This window comes from Cyprinus carpio, chromosome B15, assembly GCF_018340385.1.
Source record: "Cyprinus carpio isolate SPL01 chromosome B15, ASM1834038v1, whole genome shotgun sequence".
Lineage (NCBI taxonomy): Eukaryota > Metazoa > Chordata > Actinopteri > Cypriniformes > Cyprinidae > Cyprinus > Cyprinus carpio.
The window spans coordinates 7,085,182-7,104,230 of record NC_056611.1 but is presented as its reverse complement, the minus strand read 5'-3'; the positions used below and the strand labels follow the sequence as shown (position 1 = coordinate 7,104,230).

Here is a 19,049-nt window from a genome sequence, read left to right as displayed (position 1 = left end):
CTACAGCCAAAATTAACTAGTGTTCTGCCCAACTGGGAGACAAGGGCACATAATGTAACAAGACCATCTCTATCTAATTAATGAACTCTTATTAAAATACTCTTTGATGTTACAAACCAATTAAAACTATGATGGGAGTTCTAAATATTAGTGTATAAAAATGTTAGTCTAATTATCTCTATGAAAATTGATACAGTTTTGCAATTTACTGAAGAGACACTTTAGCCTTGTTCAGATGTCCATTTTTGAATTTCAAAAGAGACTTATTAGATTTAATATAGAAAGTTTATGATTACCCACATGGCCCTAATAGGGGAATGTCTGCAGATATAGGTTAAACTCTAACTTACTAAGAATGCATGTGCTAGACATTTGGTTTCATTTTCAAAAAATTCACAACAGGTGCTAACATGCATTTGTTGAAATCTAAGTTCGTTTTAAATTAAGCAGCTCATGCCCACAGTTAGTAATTGGGATAATACATGCACAAACCATATTCTGTACAGCCATCCGTCACTCTCTGCTGGCACATTGCTCTCTAAAGATGTGCTTTTGCCCTGAGAGCATGCATAGCAAGATCTTTGAGTAAAGCTAAGACCGCCAATCTCAAAACCAGCTGAAACACAACAAACAACTTTTATAGAAGCCTAGACTACATGTGATTAGCTATATTTTTATGCAGCACCTGTCACAGCTATGATCTTTTTTGTTATTTGGAAAGACCTATTTTTGGGGTCACTTAGTTATTGATATTTATGCATATACATTTTTTTTTTTCAACACAATACATGTTTCTAATGCCACCACAAGTGATTTCTACATTTGTGTTTGTTGGTTAGTTCTCTTAACCTAATACAACTTATTGATAAATCAATTTCTGTGTGGAAACTTTCACACAGGTTTTATGCACAAATATGCGTGCACACACACTGCTACAGTTAATGAGACCCAATCTTAATCATATCATAAATATCCCTCCATCTTCACTAATCCACCTGTTTTACTCGCAGCAGGCCTGTGGTCCCTAACAACATTTGCTGAAATAAATAAATTAATAAATTGAATCCAAAAACTATTGTCTCAAAACCTGGTATTAACTGTGGATAAATTTAGCCATTAGACTGATGCTGTTAGACAAAAGAATGCTTTATCTGTGTCCCTCATTTGCATGAATTACATTTCCCACTGTTGGCTTGCTGTAAAGATAGCAACATTTTCCTTGTGTAAAACTGTTCCCTTTGTTCCTCAAGTCTTAATTTATGTAAATTGGGCTTGAACAATGACTCATAAGTAACATTTAAGTAGCTGTATAGAGGTTGTATAGGCTATAGATTAACTTTCATTTTAAAGATACACTATGAAAAACTTGAAAACGTTTTTTTCGGGTAAATAATAAATAAAAAAAATAAAAATAAATAAATATATATATAGTATTGCTGGTGTAGCCTAATGTAACAAGGTATATTCACATATATAAAAATGAATACACTTGACCACATTGCGTTACACCAGTAAAGTAATTTCAGGTCAGGTAGAAACTGCTCCAACATCTGCACGTTTTCAGTTTTACGATGAAGCATGATGAATGTAATTTAAAAGACAGAATAATCATGAAGTAGCTGCTGACCGAAACCACCCTAACCAACATTACTTCCACCCAGCCGCAATATTGCCTCCACATTGATATGCATAGTTATTTTAACACCATCTGACATTATTGCCTGCAGAGAGAGAGATGTATGTTCAACCCGACTTCATTATCAGCGCAGGGACGGGTGACCGTGGTGCAGTTTTCGCTGTAGTGGCAAATTGGAGGCATTTCCATTTACTGGAAATATTACTGGGTTGGGATTTTTTAATGCCTTGAGGACTGGGAGTGATCACATTTCTTCACACTCCACCCCCCCATCTTTGTGTCTCAGAAGCCAGTATGATATTTAAATTAGCTATGAATGGCATGCTGGCATCAGTATCAAATTCCACTGTCTGACTCAATCATGTTACAGTATTTGTTCATACAAGTTCACAGGGATGGAGCGAGTTTTGATTTAGGCTGGGCATCAAGGTGTGTGTGTGTGTCAATGCTTGTGTGTTGTTATGTTGTTCCTATGAGGTTTTTAGGCCATTATGTGCTGCCTAAACCCCTCTGCAACCAGTTATGGTTAACATGGTCTCACCTCCCGTCATTTGAACCATGTTGGTTTCCTCACACATTTACACACATGCAAAATGCACACTCTTTAAAAACACAGCTAATTGTTGACATGCTAAAATATAGAGTGAAATATATATTTAAATGGCATGCAGATAGATTGTACTGCATGTTATGTTATTGTGCACAAGAACATTATCTATGTTAGTTTACATGCCATAATGATATGAAACTATGCTTCTAACCACAGGTAGCTTAGGTCCCTATTCTGAGATCAATCCCGGGATGTGTTTGTGTCAGTGGGATTTGTTTAGTGATAGGAGAATATTTTGGCCAGGCTGATGATCTGGACAGTATGTCACTTTTTTCTCTCTCCCTCTCTCTTTTGGCCATGAATTCTGTGGCCATATTGTGTGAAATAAATGTTCATTAAATTTTTGTGCGTCTCGCTTGCTATTCTTAAATTTCATGATAAAAGTGCATATCAAAAACTCGCAAAATAATACAATGTTGTCTCTTGCACATTTCATGTCACTTAATTTCACACAATTTTCCACAAAACAGATGAATGCAAATTTGTGTGGAATGGTATAATTGCATTGGTTGTTGTATGTATTGTGGCAGTTCGGAAATTAAATGTTTGGCGAATGGCGTCAAAAAAAGATTAATTCTCTATTGCATTTAAAAATAATGTGCAACCTACACTAAACCCTACTTTAAACCTAACCGACAACAAAAGCAGGTAAAAATGCATTTGCTCTCAGAATTTGAAATTCTGCACCAGGTGAGCTACATAGCAAGTTTACAATGTCAATATTTCTTATATATTGAGCTGGTTATATGGTTATGTGAATTGTTTTGAGGTCAATACATAGTATTGTGCAAGGAACCATGTGAAAATAAGCCTTCATTAATCAATAATGTCTCCTTGTGATGATAATTTGTGCCACTATTGTTATTTCAGCTAGAAACTGTAGTGAATTGGAGTTTTGCAAAAATGTAGGTAGAGGCAGGGTTTTATAGTAATGCAAAATTAGGTTATCAGCCATTGTATAACTAATACTTCATTTTTTCCACTTGTTTTATTTGCTGGAAAGTGCTTAGCAAAGTAATAGCACACTTCTCTGCACAGTCTGAGCTATCATTCATCATTCACTTACAGTGCAGGATAGATTACATGCAAATGTAATACTCAACCATGAGTGGGAGCAATACTGATGCTTGCTAAAATGATACAACACAGAACATTTTATGCAACATCAGTGAATCTGTCTATGCTTTTACAAACTTTTTGCAACTTCCTTCAACATTATTTATATTAGTGGATGAAACAGTATTGCAACACTCCAGAATCTTTCTTCATGTCCCTTATAAAACAGGCAATTATTTCCCAAGTTGAAATTTCATGAAGAAAGAGTGTTGTACAATTATAAATAAAACACAATTGAACAATATCCTCTGTGTATCTCACAAGATCCCAAACACAAAGCCCGACATTAGCCAGTGAAGAACTGTGTCCCATTTTAAGAGACGACCCCAGTAACAGCCATGTGTGTCACTACCTTTTACAGTCCCTCGCTAGATTAAATAAGACATTTTTATAAAATATTCACATGGTGACACAGATAACTGCCACCAACCAGATGTTGCATATTAAGGCAGAGAGGAACCTGAGGTTTCTTGTCAGTATGCCAACCACATTTGAGAAAGTCTGATAATACTAGCATGTTCATTTTGGCGAGGGGCTGCAAAGAAACAGTGCCCTCTATTCATTGGAAATCCTCCCGACAGAGTTACAAGTGACCTGAAAATAGATTTTCTGATTAAGCTTTAATGAGCTCAGAAGCTCTGGATCACTTTGAAAGTGACTCCTGGAGGGAGGAGAAGAAATGGCTCGCAGCACAAACCGTGCGAAGGCTTAGAGGTATCACACGTGTGACACTGCTCTTATTGAAAACGAACACAATGGCAGATTAATATTGTAAAGTAAAATCGCTCAATTTGGGCGCGCTAGGAAGTGTGCTTTTGGCCAGGCTTATATCAGACAAGAATCTTCTAGTTTAAGAACAATGGAAATTAGTGACTATAAACCATTTTACAGTAGGCCACTAAAAAATCATGAGCTGTTGGTTTAAAGCTTAAAGTGCTGAAGCTTTTCGATATTTTTTCATTTCCGTTTCCAAGTAAACACAATTGCGATTTTAAATCTCCCAAATGCAAAATAATAACCAGATTAATAGCGCAATTGAACAGGGGTGCGTTTCCCGTACAACGACATAGCTCACTGATTCACCACCATAGTATGATGCATTGTCATGAAAACTAACTAGCCAGTAACAACTGTTTCCCGAACACGGTCGCATCTCCGTCGTTTGAACCACATTATTTCAACAATTTAGGGCCTTTTTTTAATGACGTCACACGCATGTGGTGGAGTACTAACTTCTGCTAATTAACCGATTCAAAATTTCTGAGATGCTGCTGTATTGAGCATGGCACCTGGTGACTAATTTACTATGTTTTTTTCCCTGTCATTTTGCTTTATTTGATGTTTGATTCATGGTGGGTTTCATCTTACATGTGCGTCATACTCCAAGGTTCCCTTAGACATTTATGCATATGTGCACTCTTCAAAAATGGAGCTTTCGATTCGATTATGATTAACGATGGATCATAATGTTGTCATACATCCTGTACATCTATTAGGGGTGGGGATCTTCAGGCACTTCACAATCCAATCCGATCCGATTCTGAGAGTCACGATCGGATTCCAAAACGATTCTTGATCTACATTTTTTCCCCAATTTATTCTTCAGCTGTGCAAATACATCTTTAAAACTTCCATCTTAAAAATAGGGGTGTGAATCTTCACTGGTTTTCACAATTCAATTCAATTCCGATTATCATTATCAACTCAATATCATGATGCGTCACATTCTCAGTTTTCAATATTACTGCACATGGGTACATTTTCATATAAATTTTATATTAAAAAAAATTGTGCAAAATTAACCTTTTTTATTATATAAGCACAACAGGCTATTTTTTTTTTTATTATTTAAAATAAGTGTTCTTTAAGTGTCCGAAAGTTTACAGACAATAGTTTTTCTTTTTTTCCTCAGCATTATTGCCGTTTGATTATTACTGATGAGATCATAAACGGTGGCAGCTTTAACAGGCTGCATTCACACTAATGCACAGATCTATTTCACTGAAGAGTGAATTCCGATGCAGAGCAATAAAGCTCATTCTGATTCTGAAAAGTCAGACTCAGAAATCTGACTTAGCTAGATAAAATTTTAATTTCAATCCAATTGAAAGGGGTGGCATACAGTAGATCAAAAATAAACCATCAAATAAGTAAATATTGCCAATGTAAACCGACTCTTTCTCATCTTCAAAAATATTAAATGTGTTTTGCTGTGGTGCTTATGTTTATTTATTTCTTAAGCCAGAAGTACACTTCAGTTTTGACATGAATGCTTAGTGTATGCATACAACCAAACACAAAACTTTTGAAGTACATTTGATAGCCAAAATTGACTCAGTCTTAAAACCCGCAAAAACCCGTCCTGAAGCCAGTAGGTTTTTGGATTTGGTTAAACACCTGAAATAAGGTCTGTGGTTATCTCAAGCTCAGAATATTTTCATGTTTTATTCAATGAAATAAAATACATCAGTGATACTTCACTTGTGATTTTTTATAGGCAAGTGTCTAAATGGGACTACAGAGGTTGTCTAGGTCTAGGACATGAACAGTCATCAAGCTCACTCACTAGTCACTTTTACAGCCTTGTTGTTTATAATCATGCTTTTGCAAACTATTCTAACTCAGACTTTCCAACTTTTCCAACTGAAAGAGCTGTCAGATGCTTAAAGATGGTGACACTGATATCATGTTTGGTGTAATTCGTTTATAGCCTAATTTTATCAAACAGCAGCAACAGGCCAGCTTACAGGCAAGACCCACTGTCATTTTCTTCGAAAATGTAAAAATCTAGTTATTTTATTTAATTCAATGCCGCAAGCAGCACAAAAATCCAGGTAGACACTTTAAAAACACACATTGTTAATTTTAATATAACTTATTGCCACAGTGGTGAAATAAAATGTATTATACTGAATCCTCTTCAGTAATATCAACCAGATTCTGTCATTGTAAAGATGTGGGCTTTCGAACATTACACAGTGTACAGTATATGGCTAAGAACTTGAATCTAAAAACCTGGCATGCAGCGAGCACCATGTGCATGTCTGCTGATAAAGTGTTAGTAATCCACCATGACCATTAATTGAAACGTTTTATGACAGCTTTCCAAGTTTTTGCCCTGTTGCCACCATCCTCACTGAATTATAGCAGGCCACAGAGGTTCTGGTTCTCTTCAGGATTAAGAAATTTACAATTTACATTTATGATTTACATTAAGCCTCTGTGCTGTGGCCCCTCAAACCAAAATTGTTTAAATTAAATGTAATCAAAAATGTGAAACATTACTTTTTTTTAAAAGGATAGTTGACCCAAATATTTTAATTCTTCAACAATCAAGTTGTTCCAAACCTGTATGATCAGAATGAACATACATACACACACAAATAAAAACTATATTATATATATGTATAATATATATATATATATATATATATATATATATATATATATATATATATATATATATATATATATATATATATATATATATATATATATATATATTATAAAATGTGCTTAAAACCATAAAATGGGATGCACCGGTACTGATACTGGTATCGGTAGCAGGCCCGATACCGTGCTCCTATACTCGTACTCCTACTTGTAAGAATGCCCCGATACCAAAAGCCAATAATACACAGCGTGTGAACAGAGCCGTGCCCAGAAAATGAAACACTGACAACAGAACAACAGAGAGTAGAATGGAGCTATTAGAGATTAAGGATGTCTATGAATTACATGTAAGTAATTAATATAATGTTTATCATTCATTATTCACACCTGTATAGGCGATTGAGCGCACGGCTGCACAGATGCGCAATCTTGTTGAGTTAATATCTCACAGACATCACTGGAAATTTTGTAGTTCAGGAGGATATGTCAAAAGCAAGCAAGCAAAACAGTGCACAAGTTACTAAAGTTATCTGACGGTAAGGAGAGCGAGAGAGAGAGTCAGAGAGCTCGCACTTCTGTTCCATGATCTTGATTGCTGTTTGCTTGCATGCACTTGGAATAAAACTAAATCGTAAATAAAAAACAAACAAAAATTATAGGGACATTCACTATAAACAACATTATTATACGTCAAGCATACATGATTAAACCAAAAGTGAAACTAGCAGATTGTGAAATTCTCTAGGCTATAAGTGTCTCTCCCATTCTGCACCAATGCAAACGTATGCGCCCTGTTTAGCTTGCTTTAAAATTATGGCTTTTATTCGTATGCGAGGGTCCATGTACAGTGCGCATGACGCAAATTCCATCACCAAAATAGTATGCACGTTCTCGTATAATGAATAATGAGTGTATTTGTTTATTAGTTTATTAGTTTTGTGACTACAGTATTGAGCTGCTGCAATGGAGCAGCTCTAATGCACCATTAAAATGAACAGTGAAAGTAACAAAAGCTTATACAATACATTTAAACAGGTATAATTAAGTGTATAAATAACTAGGAAATATCCGTTTGCAAAATGAAGCCAACTAACATGATGATGATGATTCTTATTATTATTTTGTCTCTGATACCAATATTTGTAAACAAATGACAAATGCTGTGAAAATACAGGTATCAGTATCGGCGAGTACCAAAAATGAAAGTATTGTTATCGGACTCATTCTCAAAAAAGTGGTATCGGAGCATCCCTAATAAAAAACCCTAAGCTATGGACCCAGCATTGGACATTTCAGTTAACTCTATAACACAACACAAAGCAGTGTACAATTCATAACACAGGAAAAACACCCCTTGCAATATACGCCTTAGCAATACATAAAAAATTCTTCAGAGCCCTAAACCTAACCCAACTACACATAAACACTATAGGAACCACCCAAAACACCACAGAAGTACGCAGCAATGTGCTAAAAACCACCCAGAACCCCCAAACAACCACTTAGCAAACTATAATACATTTTGCTTTCAATGGGTCCTATTATGCTTTTTCACTTTTACAACTTTAGTTAATCTGTAATGTTGCTGTTTGAGCAACAGGGCTCGCAAAATTTCAAAATCCCTGGAAGACATAAAAAAAAAAGACATCGGGTGAACTTTACTGTGGACAAATCAGCATGATCAGCGAAAACTAGAAGCATACAGGGGTGTAACGATTCACTAAACTTACGATGCAATAAAATTCATGATACTGATTACACAATACAATTTTCTTACTATATATATATATATATATATATATATATATTTATTTATATATATATTTTTTTTTACAAAATGAGATTTAAGATTTATTATAAATAAATATATAAATTATTTATATAATTATAAATAAATATATAAATAAAGGTGTCCTTTTATTATTTCTCAGACAAAATGCTGCATATTTCTTTGTGATGAAATGAATTGAAATGTTATATAATAAAACTAACTTGAAAATTTAAAACAAATCCCAAATAAAAAAAAAAAAAAAAAATTATACAACTAAAATAAATCTCTTCATAATATAAACAAAGGCTTTGCCTGTGCTCTATTTAAAATCAGAGGCAACCACTGCATTTATATTAATTTCCAAAAAAGATGCTAAATGCATGTTATTTGGATTGCATAATTTAAAATTTTTTCAGCAAAAACAGAATGGTCTGATTTTAGCTTTGTGAATGAGATGCAAGTGTCACTCTCTGACAGCAGGTGGCACTAATGGAACAGCAGGTATTTATAGGCTGCTGCCCCTTTAAGACCGAATGCACAGATGCAATAAAATGATGCACAGGACACTTCTTTCTCCAGTTTACGTTCACTTAAGACATAACTGACTGTGTTTACAAGAATACTTGCAGAGACAATAATTTTGAGATTATTTTGTGTTCATTCAGAAGCAAGGATACGCAAAAGAGGAATCAATTCTGTGTATCCTTTGAATGAGTGTGCTAGCTCCGAATGCGCGCGAATGTTTTAAAACGCTTGAATGTTTAAATCGGCAAGACTTACAAACAAGTGCAAACGATCAACTACGATCCGTTTCACCCCTACAAGCGAGTGAACAACGCAAATAAAGTTAGGAATTTTACATCACTATTCAAGATAGCCCATTGGGCAGGGCGGTTTTACATTTTGGTAGCCTGGAAAACACAATAGCCCTGGGACGTCGGTCTAGTGATTTTGCGAGTCCTAGAGCATAGAAAAAGATCTGCAAAGTTACAAAGCTCAAAGTCCACTTCAGCCATCATCCGTCAAGTGTTACACAGTGTTCTAGTTTATTACATACAGAGTTTTTAAGTCCTATAACTAACAACTTCAAAAGGAGATATTTTATTTAACAGAAATCACTTTTTAAAAACTACAACAAACGACTAGTTTGGACTACAACGCATATTTTCTGAGATTTGTGATATCACAAATATTGACGAATGGGACGAGACCTGGTTGAGCTGCACTAGAGAAGCCAACGAGTGTTATCACTGTGTCGAAGACACGCTAGCTTTCCCAAAGCAGATGAACTTAGAGTGGTTAAAATCAACCGGGTTTTAATCGGACTCAAATTGATTTGATTTTGATAAAATATTTACACTGAAGCTCGCAGGCGGCTATGTTAAGGCCCGTGACATTTCCCCACCAGGCGTCAAGTTGAGCCAATCACAACACACACTGGCCCAGCTAACCAATCACAGGACATTTTGTATTTCAGAAGGTGGGCCTTCATTTGATACAGGAACTATTCGAGTGGTTCATGCCAGACTGGGAGAGAGCTGTTGTAATAAAATAAAATATGTGAAAAATAATGTGTTTTTCGAACAACCTAGTATGAGAACAAAATCAAGACTTTGTAAAAGAGCATAATAGGACCCCTTTAGTTGTGAATAAAATGCATTTAAATGTCTGAAAACACTGCATTTAGCATTTAATTCAAGTTTTCAATGCTAAAGTGTACTTCTTTTTCAAAGGGATGTCGCAAATTTACTTATTGTATTGACCAAGAAAAAGTGCAGAATGTGAAACATTTCTTTATCATTTTACATCTGTAAGTGTTCACTGCTTGTAATTTCTCAGATATCTTCAAACTGCAGCTACTAGACCATCGACTGTATTTAAAGAGACGGCTGCGGCCCGTTTGTCAAACAGACTCAATCTTTGTGTGTAAGAGTGTCTATGCTCTTCTACTCTTTAATCTATTCCACAGACCCTTCAGGCATATTGTAATCCACTCCTGTGAAAATATGAAACCCTCTCAAATCCAACCTAGCAAAAAACATGCCCAAAATAAAACAAATTAAAAATAAACAGCACTATTGTGTTCCTAGGGAGACATAATATTTATATGGTTACACAGGATGCAGAGTGCCGAGAGGTGGAATTTCAATGTTTCATAGACCCAACTCCCTGCTACCTGTGCATGAGAACTAATTACATTCAGCCTCTGAGTGGAGAGAGGAAATAAAAAAAAAGAAAAGATAGGCAGAGAGCACTTATCACAGAGAGATAAACATGATAAAACCTACTAGACCAGCAGATTTTGTCTCTGTGTGTGCTAATCGCTCCCTACACAAAATGATTCAGGCACAGTGACATTTAAATGCCAGATGATTATGGCTCGTAACTGTTGATTATTTCTGTTAATATTAAGATTATTAATTTTGATTTGTGTTGGACCACAAATAGATTAGTGAGGATTTTTTGAGATGTTATTTTTCATTAGATTTTTATTTCTCTTCGAATTGTTCATACATTTTTTTTAAACAAACTTTTTAGACATCACTTACATTCAGCTTATAGTATAGACAGTATTCACGGCAAAAACCTCTAAAATCATCCATTTTAAAGCAACTGGATGTAGTTTTGTGTATTTTTACACCTTTGGAGCCCCCTACAGTTCAGGGAGTGGAAATATAGAAAATATATCACTATCATAATTACAGTGGATCCCGATGACATAATGAGGTCTTATGAAGCCAAATGATCATTCTGTGAAAGAAATTAACCATTATTTGCAAAATGATTACCTGTAATCCAGAACTGTAAGAAAACAGGGAAATATTATTCATAATCAACAAGTCATAGTCAATTAAAAACGTTAATTTTGCCATTTCATTCAATCTCAGAGGCTAACTGGTCTACAGTCAAACTGCTTCCTCAGTGACTGTTGGAAGAACTGGAGCGCAGAATGATTCTCACCACAGGATCAGATACACCACTATTTTGGCTCGTTTTGAGTTGGAGTGACTGTCAGGCATCTGAAAAGTGTGTTTTGATTTTACACTGTTCAGTCCGATAACATGAACTAATTCATCTAGTTCACCAAAAAGAACCGGTTCAAAAGAATGATTCACATGAGAACCGTTTGAGGCTCTGGATTACAGGTAATAATGTTGTAGATAACATTTGGTTTATTGCACAGTAGACAAGACGCTCCGGTATTCGGTAATGCGATATATCACGGTAATGCATATGCACAATATTTTTATCGTGGGCACTTCTAAATACCGTGAATAAATATATATTACAAATTATTCAGAAGCCACAAGTACACTGTCTTTGTTGTTATTAAAGTTTGTATGCTGTTTGAGTTGCCATGGTGGAAATTACTAGTGGAGCTCACTGTTCTTGCCATAATTTTATGGCTCTGACAGATTCTCTTGAACCAAACATAGAAACCAAACATGTCCTCCAAACTATGTTGAAACATCATCAATCATTACTATCCTATTTGTAACCTGCAGAAAAGAAATATCCCAAATGAGAATTCTTTAATATCTCAAATCTTCCCAGTCAGCATCGTAGAAACTACAGTAAACAGAGAGCAAATTAAGATGAAGTCCAGTTTCTCAGGCATTTCTCTTGAGAAAAGTAATGTGTCTTCTTCAGAATTTCTGGAGAGATGTGCTCAGATTTGCCAAGATACCAAAGTCTGCAGTCAAAAGTCAAAAGGCAAATCATCTGGGATTGCACGTCCACTGTTGGCTCAACACTCTTAAAACTCCACACTCTTAAAATTGAGGTTCCAAACATTTTTTTTTTTTTTACAGCAATGTCATAACCATTTTTGTTCCCTACAAAACCTTTCATTTAACAGTTCTTAAAAGAACCACCATTTTTCTTAGTGTGAAGAATATTTGAAAAACCTAAAGAAGTTTTATCCTCTACAAAGAACATTTTGTGCAATGGAAATGGTTCCATGGATGTTTTTCATGGAGCCACAGATGCCAAAAAAGAGTGTACATACGCTTTGGGAATGGAAACGAATCATTCACACCACGTTTGTGAACCACTTCACAAATGGGACATTGCTTCTTCTCACATGCACTTAGAAAAGCTAGAATGGTTGTCAAGTAATTAGCATTTTGCTCCGTTCCTCACAAAAATCATCAAATATGGGATACAGCAATACATGAAATAATTTTCTATTTTTCAAGGTTCATTTTAATTGCATAGGAAAAAAGCATGGAAACAAATGTTCTCCTTTTGAGTTCTGTGGAAAAAAAGAACATCATAGCGGGTTGAGGATGAGTAAAAGATGACAGAATTTTATTTTTTGAGCGACTGTCGGATACAAGTGCAGTTGACAGATCTAGCACTGCTTTGCTTTGTGGGTATCTGTGTATGCATGTACATGATTTCACGTCTACGATACAACGATTTGATGTATGTACGTGTGCATACTAAATAAGAGAGATGCCTGCAGCGGCACACGAAAAGAGCAGAACGTTCGCTCTCAGAGATTGAGGCAGTTCCCTGGAGAGAAAAAGGGAGGAAAATAATAGAATGATCAGCAGCATATGAAAAAGGGAAAGGAGGAGAGAGAAGAGAGGCATGCAGCTCCATCACGGAAGCCTCGGAGGAAAAGAGAGAGAAGGAGAGGGATGATCGTATGGCTCTTTGAAGTAGTCAAGCATCCATTATGTTTACTATGGGCCGTGTGTTATTAAACACTAACTCACAGCATCTCATTTCCCCTGTCTGTCCACGGCTGTGCTGAATCCACTTCACCAGACCCTCTGCGGCAAGAACCCAGAGATCCAGAGCTTGAGCTGACCGCCTTTACAAGCCAACAAAGCAATATGTGTGTCCTCAGCACCTCTTTTTTTCTGGACCTGACAGCCTCATAGTGTGGAAAAGAAGAATTTTTTTTTTTTTTTTTTTGCATTAAACTGGTTAGGTCTACCCACAGTGAAATCATATGACTGTATACTCCACATAATTGTATATTAACCATCAAATTTGTACTGAAAATCATGGATTATGGTCCATCAAGGCCACTTTCTTATATCTTCAATTTGTGGCTTAAAGGGCTCATATGATGCTGCTAAAAAGAACATTATTTTGTGTTGGGGTGTCGCGATATACCGGTATTGACGATAACCGTGATATTCAAATCACCAATTATCAATATCGTGTTAATTTAGTGTGTGACGATAAACCGCAATATTTAAAATGAACAGTTCTCTTATGATAACACCCCCATGTAAATAACTCCAGTGCCAGTACCTGGTTGAGCATCCAGGTGGCAGTATTGTGCCTAACGCTGACACTGTCACACAAGAAGAAGACGCAGCGCTCGCAGCTACTCCGAGGAGAGCCGTGTTTGGCAGAGAAAGTTGTAGTTTTTTTTGTAGTTATTTTATTGGTTATGTTATGTTAAACTTTTTATAGTGGTTTTCTGTGTTCATATATTTAAATAAAGGGTGATTATTTTAATAGGTACTGCATTTTCTACTCGTCTTATTTTTGTATTTGCAATCAACACAGCCTGTGCATAGTAACACTTTAGTTCTTTGTTCAAATCTATTAACAGTTACATGATTAAAACTGATCTTGAAAAACTGAGCGACCACATTGTTACATTAAACTCTGTAAAATGTTAAATTGGTCGCAGTGCCATGCACTTAATGCCTCATCTGTGGTCATTCTTCAGTAAGGTTCATTAGTTAACATTAGGTAATTACATTAGTTAACGTATATAAATAACATAAATAATAATGAACAATTGAACAATGAACAATGAACAAATGAATAATTTCCACAGCATTTATTAATCTTAGTTCATGTTAATTTCAGCATTTACTTATGCATTATTAAAATCACAAGTTGCGTTTGTAAATATTAATGCACTGTGAACTTACACGAACAATGAACGACTATATTTTTATTAACATTAAGAAAGATTAATAAATTGTGTAATAAATGTATTGTTCATTGTTCATTCATGTTAGTTAATACATTAATGTTAACAAATTACATCTTATTGTAAAGTGTTACCATTAATATTTATTCATCATACTGTTGAACTTGACAGTATTTTCTCTCTTGAGCTTCAAAGAATACGGAGAAAGCCAGAGTCTTGTGCGATGCGTTTATCAGTATCCTTATGTTCGTTGGGTGAAAAAGAAAAACTCAATAAACAAAGTAAAAAATAATTTGACTATCTTTTTCCCCCCAAGGTTTCTATAGATATAACGATATATCGATATCGTGAATTCTTATGGCCACAATAACCGTGATATGAAAAATCTAATATCGAGAAAAAAAAAAACACAGAAGAGCATACGCAGCACGGTGATATGGAGTGACACAGAGGAGACCGTTGACAAAGGAATTGTTTTCTTCGCTTACAAAAAGTGTTCCTGTCCCTTCATATAACCAAGATTGCACGTCTGATGGCAGATGGAGTATTCTGATGACGACTTTCATACCTTTTCTGGACCCTGACACTGTTATTTATTTGGCAGTCTATGGGACAGTCACAGGCCTCCAGGTTTCATCCAAAATATCTTAAATTGTGTTCCGAAGATGAACAGAGCTTTTACGGGTTTGGAACGACATAGGGGTAAGTGATTAATGACATAATTTTCATTTTTGGGTGAACTAACCCTTTAAGGTTAAAAAAAAACATTATTTTCCACATACTGTACATTATTGTTTCTGCTTTATGCCCCGCCTTCTGAAACGTGTTGATTTTTACAAGGCTCATCGCTCTGAAAAACGAGGTGTGCTGTGATTGGCCAGCTATCCAGTGCATTGTGATTGGCCAAATGCCTCAAGCGTGTGATGGAAATGTTACACCTCTTAACATATTGTGATACCTTGTCCGTCCGGAGCGACGAAACAAAAACATAAAACCCATTATAAACGTAATATAAACATGATTTCTAGTCGTATTTTCTTTTGGAAGGCAAAAACAAAGTAGTTTAGCTTTCTCAAAGAAACCGCGTCACACACCAGCTTGACTGAGCAGAGGCGGGTGGCTTGAGAACGGTGTGTCAGGCGGATTCTACGAAGAAGCGTAGCTTGGTCTTGCAGCAACCATATGTGACGCCCCCGGTCTGGACGCCGCTTCATCCACAGTGAAAGCCGATTCAGCGAGCCACAGTGCAAAGTTGATGTATTTCCTCAGCGACCAGCACGGATCAGCTCCAGGCATGACAAAACGGATATCATCCTCTTTTGGAAGGCCAAACAAAGTAGTTTCTCTTTCACAGTGAAACACACAGCGTCTATATGACATGGCGGCGGCGGCAACAACAATACTACAGCAAGAATAAAAGTTACACCTTCTTTCTTTGCGAGAACATCTGGGCGGTGTTATGCAAATCTTCCCACACACTGACGTAGAGATGTGGGGGCGTGTTAGAACGAGCCGTTTCAGGGGGACATGGACGAGTCTCAACTTTTATAAAGAATATCTCTTTGGATTTGAGACTTTAGTCTTTGCAACTTCACAGATCTTCTTTATTCACCAAGAGCTTGTAACACTCCAAAGAGAAAGGAAAATTTGAAATTGCATCATATGACCCCTTTAACATTCAACAACTGCAACTTAAACTGGGTCTTGATTGCGAAACATGAAACTGAAAAAACAAGAAATTACCTTTTTAAATATAAGAAATAAAGAGAATACAGTCGCAATTACAGTAATCAATCCTAAAAGTATAATACCAAAAATGTGTATTCCCATAAATCCATCCTTGAATTAATTTTTTTATTTACTTGCTGGAAACATATCTATGCATTATAAAAATGGTCATCCATAGAGCACAGCAGGCTGAGCTCTGAGCTTAATCTATAGCAATTACTGAAAGTAAATTCATCATGTAAAATTGTGGTACACAAAGGCAGTGGGTGACCTGAGGTGCTCTCTGAGAGCCATCAAGAGAAGCACACAAACATTAATGCCGAGACCCCACAGCAAGACAATGTCATGGCACCAGCCGCCCAAAAACCACACACACACACACACACACACACACACACACACTAGTCACTAAGGAGTTTATCAAACTCGGCATGACAGTCCGTCACATTCAATGATCATATCTGTACTGCTTTTTTATTATTTTTTTTATTTATTTTTTAGCATGCCCTGGATATGACACTGTTGTCACCCTCAATCTTTACGTCACCTTCAACTCTAAGGACAGTCAATGAAAAATCCCTCCAGCACTGAACCACATATCCAAGCATCAGGTCATCATTGTGACTTGATGTAGCATGTTCAAAACAACAATCACTTCACCGTTTCTGAAAATAAAAAAATAAATAATAATAATAATAATAAACAAGTAAATAAATAAAGAAATAAAAACCAAATATTGTACTGTGTGTGTGTGTGTATATATACATATATATATATGTAATTTTCTCAGTGCCACTGCAAGACAGCCCAAACAACGTAACAGGCAACGTGTTGCACCAGTGGCGCAGCAGACGGGTGAAAGCAGCTGTTTTTGCATGAACTGACTGAGATTAAGTTCACCAGCATTAATCTTGCGCAATGTTTGCACGTTGCTTGTGTGATATCCATTGGCTCGCCTTCATGGTTTAAAACAGAAATATTTCCAACATTGCGACGAAACCAATTACCCCACCCCCCATATCGAACCGTGACACCACTGTGTCGTATCAAACCGAACCGTGCATTTTGTGAACCGTTACACACCTAATATATATATATATATATATATATATATATATATATATATATATATATATATATATATATATATATATATTATATATATATATATATATATATATATATACACACATATATATATATAAAACATACAACGTATTCAATTAAAAGAATAAATAAATGTAAATTGAGCTGAATGTTTTTTGAATGTTTCTTGCGTCAGTAAAATATATGCAAGACATATTTTAAAAAAGTCTGTTTTACTGTTGGCTGCTTACATTGTAAAGAAAAAATATATATAAAAAAATAACAATACCTTAAACGACAAAAAAAAAAAAAAAAAAACACAATGTGGTGCAACCAACAGGTAAACTGTTCAAAATATACAATTATGTCCCAGCGCCCAGCGGTTTGGGCGCTGGGAGGGGCTTTTTTTTTTGTTTTTTTTTGCATGATAAATATGACCAGCACAGCGGTTTATATGTTTATTTATCCATAAAGGGGTAAATATTAATTTTGCAGTTAAAAACAAATATGGAAACCATGTAGGAGAATTATTATTATGTGCAGACAGTGAGAAACTCTATATTATCTATGTCACTTTCACTTTTCACTTTCACTATTTGAGTAGTGTGCGCATGTCTAAAAAAATCTATTCCGATTTGAAGCTTGTGACATATAAACGCAAACATCAACCCGATCACTTTATTTAGCGTTCATGTAAACACTACAATCAGATTCATCAATCATAAGGAATTCAGTCCAATTGAACCAAAAAGTGTGCATGTAAACGTAGCCAATGGCATTAAAAGACTTATGACATTTTAAAAGACTTGCTGAGCTCGTCCTTTATGAAATAATTTACTGTTAAGGGTTTTTTTTTTGTTGTTTTTTTTTACTGCATCACGACTTTGTCATACCACATGACTTTCATTTAGTTGGCAGTTGCTGAATATAGTTAGAGAATAATAATTTGAACCAGATATAAACAACCGTCACTTTTTTTTTTTTCTATTTTTTTTTTTTTTTTCTTGATTATAAACCTTTAAACATTAAGAGAAAGATATTTGGGAATATCTAAAAATGCTGAAATACAATAACTACTACAGCTTTGAAATGAAGTATCACCATTATTTCAGCTAGGTTACTCATATCAAGCAAGTGCAAAAGCAGTAAACGCTTGAATCTCCTAATGATGGATTTTTGTATTTGGTAAAAGAGACGCACTAATGTGAAATATAGGCGATGTGCAGCTCCACTGGCTGGAAAACACTGCCGGGGAGGTGGGGGTGGTACAGGCTGCTTGACTGAGCTGTGCTGAACAAAAGACCTATGGTATCTCCTTCACAATGGCTGCTACAAAAGACCTCTGTTCTCCAGGTTCAGTGGGCATTTCCTGCCCTTGTGTGCTAGTTTGGTGTTTAATTTCATTGTTTCTATAACACACAACAGCCACCATTTTCCTAGACCTGGCCCTTCTTTCTTGCTTGCTATGCAAACCGGATTAAGAAGGAACAGTCGAAAGAAAGACCTCCCACTAGCACTCTGAGCTTTTCTCAACTGATGCTCTCGCAGTGATCTGTCAGACAGGCACGGGATCCTTCCACTCGGGCTGAAAAGGTTTCATTTAGTGAGAGCTCATTTGCCTGAATGCACCTCAGCAGGCTTGAGAACAGAGTTTAATCTCTTCTGCAGTCTCGTTTCGCTCTCATTATCCAGCGCAGAGACGATTCTGACAAATGTGTGAAAACCACATCAAACGTGGGCCTACCTACTAGGAAGTGCAGATACAGTACTGCTGTGTGCGTTTAGTCACGATCTGCACATC

The 19,049-nt window shown here is 35.9% G+C and overlaps 1 protein-coding gene across 3 annotated transcripts in view; it reads right to left on the bottom strand.

Annotated features, from left to right (window-relative positions):
* Positions 1-19,049, bottom strand: part of LOC109062965 (mastermind-like protein 2) — a 62,490-nt gene that overhangs the window by 17,733 nt on the left and 25,708 nt on the right. The window lies entirely within an intron of this gene.